The sequence below is a fragment of the Xiphias gladius genome, chromosome 16 (assembly GCF_016859285.1).
Source record: "Xiphias gladius isolate SHS-SW01 ecotype Sanya breed wild chromosome 16, ASM1685928v1, whole genome shotgun sequence".
Classification (NCBI taxonomy): domain Eukaryota; kingdom Metazoa; phylum Chordata; class Actinopteri; order Istiophoriformes; family Xiphiidae; genus Xiphias; species Xiphias gladius.
The window spans coordinates 27,844,075-27,860,000 of record NC_053415.1 but is presented as its reverse complement, the minus strand read 5'-3'; the positions used below and the strand labels follow the sequence as shown (position 1 = coordinate 27,860,000).

At 46.2% G+C, this 15,926-nt stretch overlaps 1 protein-coding gene across 3 annotated transcripts in view; it reads right to left on the bottom strand.

Moving 5' to 3' along the window:
- Positions 1–15,926, bottom strand: part of enox1 (ecto-NOX disulfide-thiol exchanger 1) — a 112,724-nt gene that overhangs the window by 69,666 nt on the left and 27,132 nt on the right. For 2 of the 3 annotated variants that reach the window (XM_040147574.1, XM_040147577.1), the window contains exon 2: positions 15,066–15,098. The exons of the other annotated variant lie outside the window; for it this stretch is intronic. The gene's annotated coding sequence lies outside the window, so the exon portion shown is untranslated. The remainder of the gene's footprint in view (positions 1–15,065; positions 15,099–15,926) is intronic. 3 annotated transcript variants of the gene reach the window in all.

The following is a 15,926-nucleotide window of genomic DNA, read 5'->3' as shown; positions in this document are numbered from 1 at the left end:
TACTGAGGGAAACTTAAAAACAGGAAGATTCTCAGGCAGGCTCTGCAGCAGTAAGGAGCCTCTTTTTTCTATGACTTCTGAGCGGGTTTATGGACGTCTCTTCATATTGGACATCAGATATAATGAAGTGGAAGTCGCGCTGAATGTAGAAATGTGTGTGTCTTGTGCGTGTGTTCAGGTCTGACTGCGTTAGGACTCTGAGAAGGAGGAGGAAGACTTTCGATGCAAAGTGTCGTAAAAGTACCTTGACATTGTCCATGATCTGTGTCACAGCCACTGCTGCAGCTGCTGACTGCGTCCATAAGCTGTCCAATCAGCAGCACACCTGCAGAACTGTAGAGCACCTGTATGTAGAACGTAAATGAACATTTCCTCATCATGTTAACACAATTACGTCTCCTACCAAACCTATTTGCTGTTGCAGTTTAGTTTTATAGAAATGTAATTTTTTGAGTTTTTCTATGAGACACTTGTATCCACCACATTGTCTTTTGATAATGCTTGTGTCTTTTTTATATCTTGTCTCAGTTCCTTCAGCGTCTTATATAAAGCACTCTGAATCTCCTGCTTGTTGGAAGGTTCGGTACAAACAGATCCACCTTTGCTCCTGATGGATGAGTCCTAGTTACTCCGTCCACTCCAGGTCTTTGTTACTTGGACATTTGGGGAATTTGCTGAAACAAATGATTCTGTCATTTTCTTGGAAGAAGATTCCGGCAGACCAAAAGCACATAAGGTGAAGTGTCCACATACTTCTGTCTTGTCCCTCCCCAGCGGAGGAATTAGCAGGAACAGGATGAAAAACGACGAGACGAGATTTTTAAAACGCATGAAATTAATAGAAGAGGAAGAAGAAGATGAAGAGGGGAAGTAAGACTGACAGAAACTGAGCTTGTGTGTGTGTGTGTGTGTGTGTGTGTGTGTGTGTGTGTGTGTGTGTGTGTGTGTGTGTGTGTGTGTGTGTGTGTGCGTGTGTTTCCTGCCTGGTTTCAGGTCAGGATGTTGTGTAATTGTGGAGGAGCAGCTTAACACGACGTAGGCTACAGGTGGAATCAGTGTCGGTTGCTGGAAAGAGGAAGTACTCTGTTTTTCATCCATTCAAATGGATCCGACCATTATTCTACTCGTCCTGACGCGGAGAGTGAGACAGCACACACACACACACGGACCAATGAGAGAGAGGGAGTGTGTTGAGTGGATATGGACCTAATGTAACGGAGACAGGCTGAGCGACCGCAGGCTCTTGTGAGCAGGCCTGAGGTGGACGTGCCGTGTCCACGTTAGAAACTTGTCTCCAGTATGAGACGGTGTGTTCCCACTGCTCTGCATCCTTCTGAACCAGGATCACCAGGATCACCAGGATCACCAGGATCACCAGGAGCCCCTCCTCAGCTCACTGTTCCCGCCTGTGGAGCAGCTGTTAGACGGACGGGGTCTGGGCTGGGAAAGCATCAGGTTTTCTGTCTGTGTTTAACATTGCTGGGAATCGTTGTTAGTGACTATTACATAAAAATGCAGTCGTTAGTTCAAACGCACAAACCGACGCGAACGTCCCCCAGTTTTGGGGCTGACGTCATTCGAGGGTGGAGGTTTGGTTCTCTGTCAGACAGCCAACATAAACAGTCGCGTACATGCGCTTGCTCTCTCTCGCTTTCTCTCTTTCATGTGCACACGTGTGTGTGTGACTCTGCAGAAAGCCGACGTTGTTGAATATACATTTGCCTGAAACTGGACTTGTATTGATTTCAAACAGACACTTAAAATCTCTCTTAGATCTTAAATCTATCGAGTCAACTTTGAATAACAAGAAACTAAAAGTATAAAAGCCTGTAGGTGCTGAGCTGCTCTGGAGCGTCTGCTGTCGGCCATGTTCACATCTCACCGGAGATTCTCTTCTTGCATTTGACATGAGATTCATGACAGAGCCACAGTGACGATCTGTGAATCATCACCTTATTCTTGTATTGTTTCTTATGCGGCTCCTGAACTTATGGCGGAAGCTTTCGCTATGACATCAGAGCTCACCTGGGAGCCCGCGGCTCACCTGCCTGTGTCTGGCTCCCGGAGCCTCCTGATAAAACGGGCCGAAAGAGAAAACTTCGGGTGCTTTGACTGGTACTCGGCTCCGCGTGGACTCCGACCGTGAACGGGACCTGAGCTCTGACTGCGACAGGCACGCAGCCGGAGAAAGGCCCGGTGTTCCCAGGCTCATTGTGACGGATGGCGGCACAGCCAAGGCTGTCGGGAGGGATCAAGCTTGACACAAGCAATGATGGAGCTAAAATAACAACAACAGAAATCCAGGCTCATTTGTAAACCCAGAATTTCTAGTGGATACAACACACACGCGCATTTAGTCCTTTAGTAAGGAAAGTTGGTTTATCATTCATTCACTATTGGCGATGCTCCTATAGGAGTCTCAAGGTCTCTCCCAGGGGCCTTAGGCAGGTGTTTTACTAGCTCAGGGGGGTCTACCTGTGGAGCAGCCTGCCACCTGACCCTTAATGGAACCAAGCCAAACTATGCCTGTCTGAGCTTCAATATATGACCGGTGACTGGGCAGCACAACGTCATATATGTTGTATATTGTAAAGTCCAGTGTATTGAGGCTCAAGACCTTGAAAGTTTGAGTTCCCTCAGCCGCCTCTTTTTTACAGCGCGATCCGCTGCACGATCTCCGCTGTCATCTGCTCCTCTTCCCTCTGTGCTGCTGCATCTTGTCGTCTGGATGTTATTTGTCCCTGTGATTGGCTACATCATGTTAAAGCAGCATTTGATTCAGAGCGTCTAATGTGGCAGATGTCCTCGGGATGGTTGGACCGATATCGTTTACGGCGCCGATATTGGTTTGTCCCTCAAAATGGGCTTTTAAGCAGCTGCTAGCAGCGGTGGAGGAAGAATTCAGATCTGTTGCTTAAGTAAAAATACTACTGCAGCACTGTAAAAACACAGAAAAGTGTAATACGGAGAAGTATGTAAGTATTTAAAAATAAAAGCATCAACGTGACAGATATACTGTTAAACATTATATGATCACTCGTGTTAATGTGTGAGTAGCGGTTTACTGTTTACTACTCAAAATGATTAAAAATCATTAAAAATAAATGAAAAGTATTAACAAATTTAAAAGGAATGTTAGAAATTCTACAAATCTCACAAGCTGGAAATAGTTTTTGTTGAAAGATGAGTTTAGTGATTTACATTTTCTGTCAAATGACTTATTGATTAATCAGCTAATCACTTCAGCTCTGCTTGGTGGGTAGTTTGATCTATGACATCTTATTTTATTAGCTCTTCATATATTTGGAGAACATATGAAGAGCCTATAACCAATAACAAGCTATTAAATCATTGTAGAGCAGTAAAAACTACAATACTTCGCTCTGAAATGTGGTGGAGTTAAAGTATAAAGAGGCATAAAAAGGAAAACACAAGTAAAGTAAAGTAACCTAGAGTCTGTAATTAGGTACAGTACTGGAGTAAATGTACTTTAGACTGCACCACAGGCTGTTAACCTGAATGAATTTCATCATCGGGGCTTTCAGTTTGTTGTAACTGACATTTTTCTGGTTTTTAGTTGTCAGATCCCCAGATGAAAGGATCCGAGTGTCAGTATAAAATCAGGTCCGGTTCAAAAATGCCCGAGTCACGGTGGGCCTCGAGGACCGGCCTCGGTATCGGCTGCGTCTGCGGCGATGAGAGCGCGCAGGAGGCTCAGTGATGAGTTCTGCCACTTTGACTTTTCCTTGATTGTAATTAGAGGGGATGGGAACAGACGGCGCCGCCTCAGCCCACTGCTTCTGTCAATCAGCCCATTTAGCATGGCTATAATACAGAGCTGCGATCACACAACTGTACTCACACACACACACACACACGCACACTTACTTGCCTCACGTTAAATGTGAGGACGCTCATTGACATCATGCATTCCCCAAACCCCCTTACATTAACCTAAACCTGGTTCTAACCTGAACCCTGAAACCAGGTCCGAACCCTCAAACAGCCCATTGAAGTGTGAGGGCCGAAGGGCCAAAATTACCTAACACTCAAACTGGTCCTCACAAAGGTAGAGGTCCAAGTACTCACACACACACACACACACACACACAGACACATACACACTCACACACACAGAGCAGTCATTTGGATGGGGTAGCTTCCAGAAATTTGATGAGAGATCCAGATGTTTTGGCTTTCAGTTCCACAACACCATTTATATGTGTGTGTGTGTTTGTGTGCGTGCGTGCGTGTGTGTGTGTGTGTGTGTGTGTGTGTGTGTGTGTGGGTAGATGGTTGCGTATGTGAATTTAATGCACATTATCCACAATTTCCAAACCCAGACTGAGTTCATTTAGCTACAGAAAGACAGTAAAAGAAAGTTATAAAGTCTCTCTCCCCTTCTGACTGCAGCACACACACACACACACACACACACAGCTAAACTATTAAACTTTACTACTGAAGAAAAGAGGAGTAAAGGAATAGAGCTGAGTCACATCTAATCAGTCTGGTTCATTCATCTCTCTCTAGTTCATTTTCTCTCCGTTTGAGTCAATAACATCTAAAAGCGTTTGCCGAGGTCCTGCAGTGTTTGTTTTGGTGCTCGTCGACTGTGACTGGGTGGAGTTCACCATCATGGAACGATCCAGACTCTGAGCCACAGACAGTATCGGTCCATCTGAAGAGTCAAATTGAACTGAGCAGCAGCTGTGAACTCTAAACCACCACAATGAATCTGCCAGCTCACAATCCACACAGCCTGAGGTGAGTCCTCCACTCTGGTCTGCCAGAGATGCTTTCTCTCCGACGTATCGGCAGAATAAAAGATCAATGCACAGACAACTCATTGTATCTCTTTTTTAACCATATGGGGTCGTCCGTAGATAACCCTGCCTTCCAGAAGTTATGATTACATACTACTACTGTCCATCCATCCGTCTATCCATCCATCCGTCCATCCATCCGTTCATCCATCCATCCATCCGTTCATCAGTCCATCCATCCATCCATCCATACATTTGTTCATCAGTCCATCCATCCATCTGTCCATCCATCCGTTCATCCATCCATCCATCCGTTCATCAGTCCATCCATCCATCCATCCATCAGTCTGTCCATCCATCCATCCATCAGTCTGTCCATCCATCCATTTGTTCATCAGTCCATCCATCCATCCGTCCATCCATCCGTTCATCCATCCATCCATCTGTTCATCAGTCCATCCATCCATCCGTCCATCCGTCAGTCCATCCATCCATCAGTACATCCTCTGCTGCTGCCGGTTCATGGTACGAGAGACAAACAGGGGGGCGACACTGTTGGGAGCGCTTTGTTTCAAATAGTAGTGAGACGATGAAATATGATCCGCCAATTCCAGTTTGAGTGACAGGTCTGTGAATTTGAAGGTTTATCAGATGGTATTTCTCTGCACAGTGAGACCTGATTAAATATCACGTGACATTCATTTCTCACAGCGTTTTTTTTTGTATGAAGCCGGGAAAACCAAAACGGACTGCAGTCAGATTTATAGTCTGTTTTACAGAGACACATATTCAGTATCTGCCTTAGTGCAAACTGTGTTATACAAGTGTATACAACCAGATCTAGATTATACGAGACACTTGAAATGACCAGTGGAAAAGGGGCCTCAGAAAGCCATGCCAGTGAGTAAGAGAGCCTGGTATCAGGGCTGGAAGTGGACCACGTAAATGGACCCCACCAAGACGTGTTGAGGCAGTCATCACATGCTCAGGCTCTGCAGCCAAAACACATTTTACAAAGCCAAAAAGCTTGATTTCAAATTCTAGCCAAAATCCCAAAGTTTTCAGAGATGCTAAATATGTCGGGCTAATTTACGGGGGAACATATCTAAAATAAGGCAGAAGAAATCTAAACAGGGGTTTTCAAAGTCTGACACTAGGGGGCCCCCCTAAGACGAAATCAAGACAAATGTGCATCCCCAACATCCACATGTCCACAGGTTTTCACCACAGGGGAAACGTCTGTGTATGACTGGACAGAAAAATGTTTCTGGACTTTAAGAACCATGTCGATGAGACAGTCTGAACCTCATTTCTGAAAAAATACTGATCTGTGGACGTACAGACAACTGTCATTGGATCACTGTGATACTGAGGGAAACTTAAAAACACGAAGATTCTGAATGAAGTTCTGCACTTTCCTCTGATTTCTAAGTGGATTTCTGGAGGTTTATTGGCACGTCTGTGTGCTCTGATGTGGCCGAGTTATGACTCTGAGTCAGTGTGATTTTTGATGCAAATTGCAGCAATCAGGTGCAAAGGCTCTTAAAGTAGCTGAATCTCTTCCAGGAACTGTGCGTCATAGATCGACGGGGCGCATAAAACAAATCTTTCCCGCTTTTTTGAGAACACCTGCGTGCACCTATCCCTTTCACCTCACTCTGTATCTTTTCCTCAAATCTCCCCCTCCACCCCTGCCCTTCAGCTCCCCTGCCTCACTCATCTAGAATATTTGCATTTGACAAAATGGTGCAAATGTGAAAAAACCGAAGTCTTGGTTGTGAATACTTCACTCAGTGTAAACGCTATACAGCCTCAGTGAATATGATACTGTCAGACAGCTTGGACAAGGACGACTAACAACCTTAAAGCTACTTGAGGGGAAATGAAAAGGGAAAACTGTCTGTTAATGGTAGTAGCTCAAAATGTCCGCTGTGAAAAGCGAACACAGCGAGCTCTGAGAATTCCTTTCCACAGACAGAATCCCTCCATTTCACTCTCAGACTCCTGTTTCTTCCTACAGTTTTCTGAGGCTGCAGCAGAGCTGCACCTCTAACAAAAGCAGTGGTGAATAACCTGAAATACAGAGAAAGAAAAACAGATTATGGCTTCATCATCGTTATGTTGCTTTTGCTTTTGTTGCTGAAGAATAGCCCGAGAGTAGAGAAATCACAGCAGGGGGACTTTTATTCATCACCATCAGCAAACCTCAGTCTCCGTCATGAGCACAGAGTAATTCTACCACATGAAAACACTGAAAAACAATTACGTTTATTCAGCTGGGTTGGTACGAGGTGCTTTGTAGTCACACAAACAACTGAGGCTATTCTTGGCTAAAGCTGCTGCTGCTGCTGCATCACTTCCCTGGAAACACACACTTGTACATTAATGCATATGCAGTGGTACACGAAACCACAAAGCTACACAAACAAGTCACACATTTACACGATGAGTAGGAGCAGTCTCACTGGAGAAAAGTGTCTTCGCTCTGCAGGTCTACAAATCAACTGGTCCTCACAACGATAGGAGTACATGAACACCCCCCCCACACACACACACAGGCCCTCAGAGGTGCGTCTCTGGTGATTTTCAATGGGAGCACTGTTGCGTAGAGGCGTTTATTCAAAGAGCAGACAGCAACTTCTCCTCATCTGATTCACACCAGCAATTAAAGAGCAGCCAGATGCCTTTGGGGGAGGGGACGGGACGAGAGAGGCAGGAAGAGACAAGAAAACAGAGCGAGAGAGAGAGAAAGGGAGATCAGAGGAAGCATCGAATCGAGGCGTGATAAGGCTTCCTTTTGTGCGCAGAAAGCCTGCTTTGCTTCCTCCTACATGCAGATAGACTCTTTGTGAGCCGCTGCTGCATGACTATTGTCACAATCTGTATGTATTCACACCTCCGCTCGGCTGAATTGTCGATTGGGATGCAAGCACATAGGTTTATTGTGACCCGATCAAAGAGATGGGAGGTGGAAAGGCATCATTTTATTGACAAAAAGCAGACCTTGCAGATCAGCTTATTGCAAACCAACAACCTGACATTCATGAGGTACAATATGACACGTGTCTGTGGATGTAATTCCTTGGTGCTGAGCATCAGTTACTGATTCATCATTGGGTTAAAAGACTCATTTTCCTGTTTATTTCACCTGGGTTGCCACCGGTGATCCATAACAGCATCAGGCTACAGGACGCAAAGACAGAAACGATTCATCGATTTTGCCAAAACATCTGAAGCCGTCAGTCGTTGGAATTGAATGGGTTCACAAAATGTTGGAGACTTTGTTTCCTGTTTCCTGCCAACAGTCAGTATCGGTTTATTTAACCGTGACCACTGTAACCACCATCGTTCACTAACCTTAACCATAGCAGCGCCAGAACAGAAAATGTTTATTCAATTTTGGCAGCGGTATTTTCATTTGTACGTTTAGTTGAATTTGAACCCAATAACAGACCGAAAACTCAAGTGGGATGAAAACAAAGAGACAGTTTTTAAACCTGCGATAACAAATGTATTCTTCCACTGTTTTTAGAAGAAGCATTGGTGAGCAACACTGACATATCCTCAACTTTTAAGTTGATGTGTTGAAGTTGTTCTCAAACAGTTGCTTATCTCCACATCCAGCTGTTACAGATCGACATAATCCTTCATCTGGACCTGGTGTCTGTGTCACCTGATGAATCTAGGTCCAGTACTCCCTCTCTTTTAGCTCTGGTTTCGGTCTCCACCAGCTCCTGAGGGAAACATCTGGCTCTTTAGCTGCTACATGCTCCACTGTGTTCACCAGCTGCTCTCTGACTTTGTCTGTCTGCTGTGTGCTGCTGAGCAGGTAGTGGACAGTGGCACTTTACACTCTGAAAACATCTGCCTGCTACGGCCGAAAACGACGCTCTGAGAGCGGTGAGACTGAACCAGATAAGACCCCTTTCACATTACACACTGATTTCATATTACAGTTGCTGCTGCTGTAAATGTGAGGATTTGCTGCTTTTCTGTTTTACATTAAATATGCACGGATGAGCCTGAACATTCTGACCAGTCACAGATGAAGTGAACAACGTTGATTATCCCGTAGCAACAGCTCACGTCGAGCTCTTGGATTTATCAGATGGTGGGTGAACGGCTGGTTCTCGTAGTCAACGTGTTGGATGTGGGAGAAACAGGCAGGTGTAAAGACCTGAACCACTTTGACAAGGACCAGATTGTTATGGGCAGATACATCTGATTCACCATAAAGACAAGTCAGTTAAGGTAGAGACATGCATCCATTTTGGGAATGAATGTAATAAAATCTTATCTTTGCTTTTCTGGACAGTTAACCTGCATCACGATGCCACACAGAAAAAAGAAGGTGCACTCAGTGTCGGCCACAACACCATCACAAGTCAATCACTAGCATAGCACAGAAGAAAATAGAGCTTTGCTCCATAATGTACCACTTTCAGTAGGTCACAGTACTGTAGCTCAGTTAAACAGCCATATTTAAAGTGAGTGCATCACAAACTGTGAGCTGTTTTCTTTTGACAAAGGCACCAACATGCTGTTAATTAAATGCTGCTACAGACCTTTAATGTCTTTGCTATGACATTTTTCCAAAGGCAAGACACATGTAACAGAGTCCCTGACAGTTTACTAACAGGGTTGATGTTCTTCTGCATGACCACATTCATGGATCTGACACCGTCGTCTCATGACATAAAGTATTAAACATACTGGAGGACAGATTTAAACCCCAGACCAGCGTTTGCAGCTCAAGACTGTCAGTGATTGAATGTGTTCACAGAGGCAACCTACTGTATGTAGGGTTACATACTCTCAGCGAGCACTTTATTAGGAACACCACACTAACACTGGGTGGTTCCTCCCTTTGCTCTCAAAAAGCCTCAGGTCTTCGTGGCCTGGATTCCACCAGATGTATGGAACTTGCCTCTGAGATTCTGGTCCATGTTGACATGATTGCATCACATCAATTCTGCAGATTTGTCAGCTGCACATTCGTGCTACCAGTCTCCTGTTCTACCACGTCCCAGAGGGATTCTACTGGATCCAGATCTGATGACTAGGGAGGCCACTGAAGTTCACTGAACTCACTGTCATGTTCATGAAAACAGTTTGAGACAACTTTTGCTTTGTGACCTGCAGCATTATCCTGTTGGAAGTAGCCGTTAGAAGATGGTGAACTGTGGCTGTAAAGGGAAGCACATGGTCAGCAGCAATAACAAGACCAGGCTACGTTTTCCAGTCTTCAAAGGTCCAGTGTTGGTGAGCCTTTGCCCACCGCAGCCTCAGGTTTCTGTTCTAGACTGACAGGACTGGAACCTGACGTGGTCTCCCGCTGTTGTAGTCCATCCACCTCAGGGTTGGACATGTTGTTTATTCTGAGAAGCTTCTCTGCTCACCGCAGCTGTAGATGGTGGTTATCTGAGTTACCGTAGCCTCTGTCAGCTCCAGCCAGTCTGGACGTTCTCCTCTGACCTCTCTCATCAACGTGAACTGATGCTCGCTGGATGTTTTTAGTTTTTGGCTCCATTCTGAGTAAAAACTCTAGAGACTGTTGTGTGTGAAAATCCCAGGAGATCATCAGTTTCAGAAACACTCAAACCGGCTCGTCTGGCTCCAACAATCACGCCACAGTCAAAGTCACTGAGGTCACGTTTTTTTCCTCCATTCTAATGTTTGATGTGAACATGGACTGAAGCTCCTGACCTGGATCTGCAGGATTTTATGCACTACTGCCACACGATTGGCTGATTGGGTAACTGCATGAATAAGCACGGCTACTGGTGTTCCTAATAAAGTGCTCAGGGAGTGTATATGTATTGTCTCACAAGCAGGTGAGAGAGAAAGAGAGAGCGGTCTGGGGGTGGTGGGGGTGGGGTGGGTTGTATTATATGAGGCAGCAGCAGAAATCTCTCTGTGTCGTGGACCTTCAGACCACAGAGGACACGTCAAGGTTGAACCACACACAGAGGTAAATTATTCAGCCGCCAGGAAAACACACACACACACAGACACACACACACACACACACACACACACACACACACACACACACACACACACACACACACACCTCCCTCCTCTCTCTGCAGTATGTGTACATGCACAACCCTGTCTCTTAGAACTCACCGTATTTGGACAATGAAAATCACAAAAAAATAAGACAACACAGTAAAACTGAAACAGAAAGAAAATTTAAACAGACATAACAATGAGGCCATATTCACACGCGTGACTATCTGAACGAGGCTGCAACGTACAGACTTGGACTGAAACCGGGACCCGCATTAGTGTGTGGACCGAAGCACAGTCAGTCCTTCCCGACTGTGTGAAACCTGAACTTTCTCACAGCGAGCAGGTCCCACCAACAGTGTCCCCTCCTTCACATACCAGAACCTGTAACTTTCCATTTTAATGAGCACACAGCTAAATGAAAAAAGCTGCCCAGCGTCAATCTGTTTTTCCTCAGGTTTTATAGAGGGCAGGAGGGAGGAAGACATGTCAGATTTTCCCTCAGCTGGATGGCAGACAGCAGCTGGTCTAGACATGACACCACCAACCACAGCACGAGACAGAGACTGCTAAATCCCGTTTCTCAAGTAAAGCAGCAAAGCCGTACTATTATTATCCTTATTATTATACATTCATACATATTATATCTATATCCTTAAATATTCATTTGCTATCTTTTCACAACATTCAGCAGGCACCTGCATCTTTACAAAGTTAGTTATCTTCCACATTCTTTGCTGATTTTCTGGAGATTGAGTTAAAATCTTGTGCAACATCTGGATGGAAACATGACTCAGTGATATCAATCTACTCGTCTGACTCAGCATTTTCCCCAAAACGATGAATTGTTCAGAATCCTTCACCTTTTCATGAAACACAGAGCTCAGAATCTCTTACTTTGACTTGATTAAAACCATCCATATTTACATCCTGTTTGTTTAATACGAGAGGATAATTGATCTGCTCCCGTCTCCCGTCTCCTGCCCTCTAACGATCCCGTTCCTCCATCCTGCCACAACAAGTCACCGCTGCCTTCCCCTGCACTCCCCTCCAATTGTGTTTTTCTTATTTCTTTCTGTTTTTCTGCCCCTCTCTCCTTTTTCTCTCTCTTTTCTCGCCTTCCTCCCCACCAGTCACGGTGATGAAGTGGCCAGTGAGTAGCCGTCTCTGTCGGTAATCACCACGGTAACTCATGGTGGCGCCGCGGTGCCGGCAACACGCCATCCATCACCGCCTCCGCCGCTGCAGGAAACTGATATATCAAGATGTAAATTCTGGCCCTGCTGCTCCACACGCTCCTCCACTGTCTCCTCAGAGAGGGGAAAACAGGAGGAGACGATGGGGGAGGAAAGAAGAGGCGAGAGGGGTCGAGGAGGGGAATAATGGGGAATGTGGAGGAGAAAAGAGAGGTGAGGAAGAGGAGGGAGAAGAGGATAGGGGGATGAGGGAAAGAAGGGTGAATGGAGGATGGCTGAGGAGAAAAGGAGAAGTGAAACACGAGGGAGGGATGGAGGGAGTAGAGCGAAAGAGGAGAGAACACAGGAACGCAAAGAGAAGAAAATAGTAACCAGGGAATATGCAGAAGATGGTAAAATAGAGGAAAAGAGCACAAAGTAAGAGAGAGCGGGAAAGAAGTGAAGGTGAGAGGACGAAGGAGTAAGGAAGTAAGGAAGGAGTGAAGCAGGAGAAGAGAAAGTAGAGGGAGGAGAGAGCTGAATGTATGACGACAAATGCAGTGTAAATCCATCCTAATCCGGCCTTATTGTTTTCTCTCAGCCTGCACACACACACACACACTCGCGTTCTTTATTTGAATCCACCAATTACATAAACATATATTTACAGAGGCCTTCTACATCCTCCGACAATCAAGAGTAGAGGAAACACCACCTGCACCACACAGCCAGGTTTCCTGTTGTCGCTGAGGTGGAGCAGAACGTCAGCAGCTCTGTCAATCACAGCCCACTAACAGTCAGGTGAACGCGTCCGACGAGGCCGGATCTCAGCATCGCCGGAGGTGTCCACCTGCAGGCAGCAAAGTAAGGGCGGACTCGGTGGCACTCAGCGATTTAGACACTAAAATCAGTCCGGATTAGCGCGTGACGAGACAAAACCGACGAGTTGAAGCTGCTCGTTGCCTCGTAGAAATCCAGCACGTCACCATCTACAGGGACCTAGAGTCAAGAGGACCTGGGATTGATATGATTCTCCCTCCAGCCTCCAACGGCCTCGGACGTGAAACGTGCGCTCAGGGCCGTGGATGCGAGGAAACCCGCAGGCCCTGATGGAAGGACAGGACGGGTTCTCACAGACTGTGCCAACCAACTCACAGATGTCTTCAGCATCATCTGTCGCAGACCATCAGAAACCACCTGTCCACGCAGCCGCCGGTGTCTTTCTACCACTGCCTTACTGAAAGTGCGCTGGCACACTGCATCTCGGTGTGGCACACCGACTGTTCGGCTAAGGGCAGGGGAGCTCTTCAGGGAGCGAGGGACACCCCCCAGAAGATCCTTCGCGGAGCAACCAACAACCCGGGCATCACCGGTTCACCCTGCTGCCCTCTGGCGAGTGTTACAGGGCCGTAAAATCCAGCACCTGCAGAGTCAGGAACGGTTTTTACCCCAGTGCCGTCTGTGAGGCGAACTCTGCCAAGCCTCTGCCCATCTATCATCATTCCCTCTGCCAGGAAGCCTCACGCCGAGCAGTGGATGTAACGTCTCCTCAAATAATCACTATTCCACTGCTTTATCGCCTAGTCAAATATTTATACCAAGGCAATATGTGTAATATTCTAGATATCCAAAGACCTTGTGTGTGTGTATTTTTTAGGCTATGTGTGTATCAGTGCCGAATCTGTTTAAAGATTCCTAGTTTTATTAGTATTTTATTTTCTGAGATGTTTTTACTGTTGCACCGCTCAGGAGCAGCAGGTTATATTCTGCACTGTTGCGCAATGACAATAAAGGTGAGCTGTTCTATTCTGTTCTAAACATGATCACAGATTTAACATGGAGGGCTTCTCCAGGAAAACATGGCTGCCTGCAGCTTGTTAAGGGCGCGGTACCCGGTCAGGTGCAGGCATTCAGGATCTCCGGCATCTTTCTGAGACGATCGCCAAACACGAAGGCAGCGGGAGCCTCCAGACGAGGCAGTAAAACTGGACCTGCTCTGCAGGCCGCAACCATCCTCGGCGTAATGACGTCTCTCTGTGACACCTCTCCGCCAGCAGCGATTAAATCAACGTCACGGTTGTCGTGCGGTACAGCGCCATTATGAGCCCTAGCCTTATCTCCACAGGATCCGGCTGCCCCACATTCAGGACCGGAGTCAGATCTGGGCTTCGGCAGCCACATTTCTAATTCAGTTCAGAGTCGATTTGTTGACATTCTTCACGTTCTACGTAGCTTTGTGGCTGCACTAGAACATGACAGCCCTTTGTGCCTCTAACTCTCTGGGTCATCACTCATTTTAAATGTTACGTAGTCGATCTCACGGCACAGCTGCTGTCATCAACCTGGAGTTTGGTTCAGTTTGTCAGACGATGTTGTGATAGCAGAATAATAAAGATGAGCCGTGATCATAAATCACACTAGTTCCAACATCTAACAAGAGAAGCAGAAAAATATGAAAATGAGAACAGTTGTATCCTGACTTTGGCTTCAGTAAAACACAGCACAGGTGATCACAGAGGAAACCATCAGGTTTGCGAGGACCTGAGAGGAGACTGGAACCTTCCTCACATCAACACATCAAACCAACAGAAACCTCAGGTTTCCATCGCGTTCTCCACGTGGTTTTCCGTCGTCTGAGCTCTGACTGCAGCTCTTTTAAGGACCTCGTCTCGCCGCGTTCTCTTCTTCTGTGGTGGTTCCATGGCACTGACGGGAGCATCAATAAGGGGCCAGGATACTTTGTCAGAACTTCTTGTGGGACGGTCGGCTAGCTTCAGAATGATGCTGTTGGCTTAGGGGCCTGTGCAAACCTGCGCAAACCATTTCTGGGACTTTCCGAAACTGCCTACCCAACATTCACAGCCACCTCTCTCAGTGATTGGTCGGCTGTGCGGAGGTGAGAAAGTTCCCTCTCAGCCCTTTTTTCATTTGTTGCATAATCATTTCTGTCACTGTCCATGTGAACAACCGAGGTCAACACTACGAACGTCTTCCTGAGGAGACTGAAAACAATGTTCTGCTTTTTAGACAGTACTGAGTAGAGAGATCAAAACTCGTAAGACCAAGAGAGAGAAAAAGGAGGAAGACAGTGAAGAGAAGACTTAAGACTTACCGTTTCAGTGCAGCAGCTCACTTCTGATGATCCCTGTGAAGACAAAGACAGACAGAGCTCATCAGTCTCAAAGACCCTGTGCGGAGGTTTTCATGCTGGGATAACGAAGCCAGTGTGTGTGTTGTGATCTGTTCGGGTTTCGGCCGTGACTTCATCTCAAACCTCCCAGGCCCCTGAAGCAACACGCCGACTCCAAGTGTGAGCGTGAGTGCTGGACTCAAGGCGGGTGGAGGAGGTGCGCAGCTAAATAAAACTGGTGTGGGATTTACGGCATCCTGAGGACGAGGGCGCGCGCACACACACACACACACACACACACACACACACACCAGCTGGGCAGTGCTGACCTTTCTAAATAAAAGGTAAACAGCAGAAACTCACAGGGAGACAAAAGCAGTAAAACAAAACAAAGAGCTGATGTAATTAGAAATGTCCTGCTCAGCCCACAGACAAATGGCCGCTTCACCCGAACCAACTCACTGACGACAACACGACTCAGCCAATCAGAATCAGCAGCGGTCGAATCACAGAAGTTTTACTTTCAAGCAGAAAGTGTAACAGGCTTTAAGTTCGTGGAATGAAATCAACAGCAGACTTCTGCTCATTTTTTGCTGCAGGGGTTGGACTAACCTCTTTTCACCTCAAAAATCAACAATAAGTAATTTGCCCTGAACAGGGGAAGTATAATGCTGCCATGGATTCAGTGAGTTACATTATACATAGAAGTGTTGCCCCATTTCTTTAGCTTATGTTTGTTTACAGTTGTAAAATTAAGTCTGCCAAATTGGCTATTAACAGCTCCTGTTTGCAGCGTAGCCATGGACGTTCAGACGACTCTCGCTGGATCACTGTGATACTGAA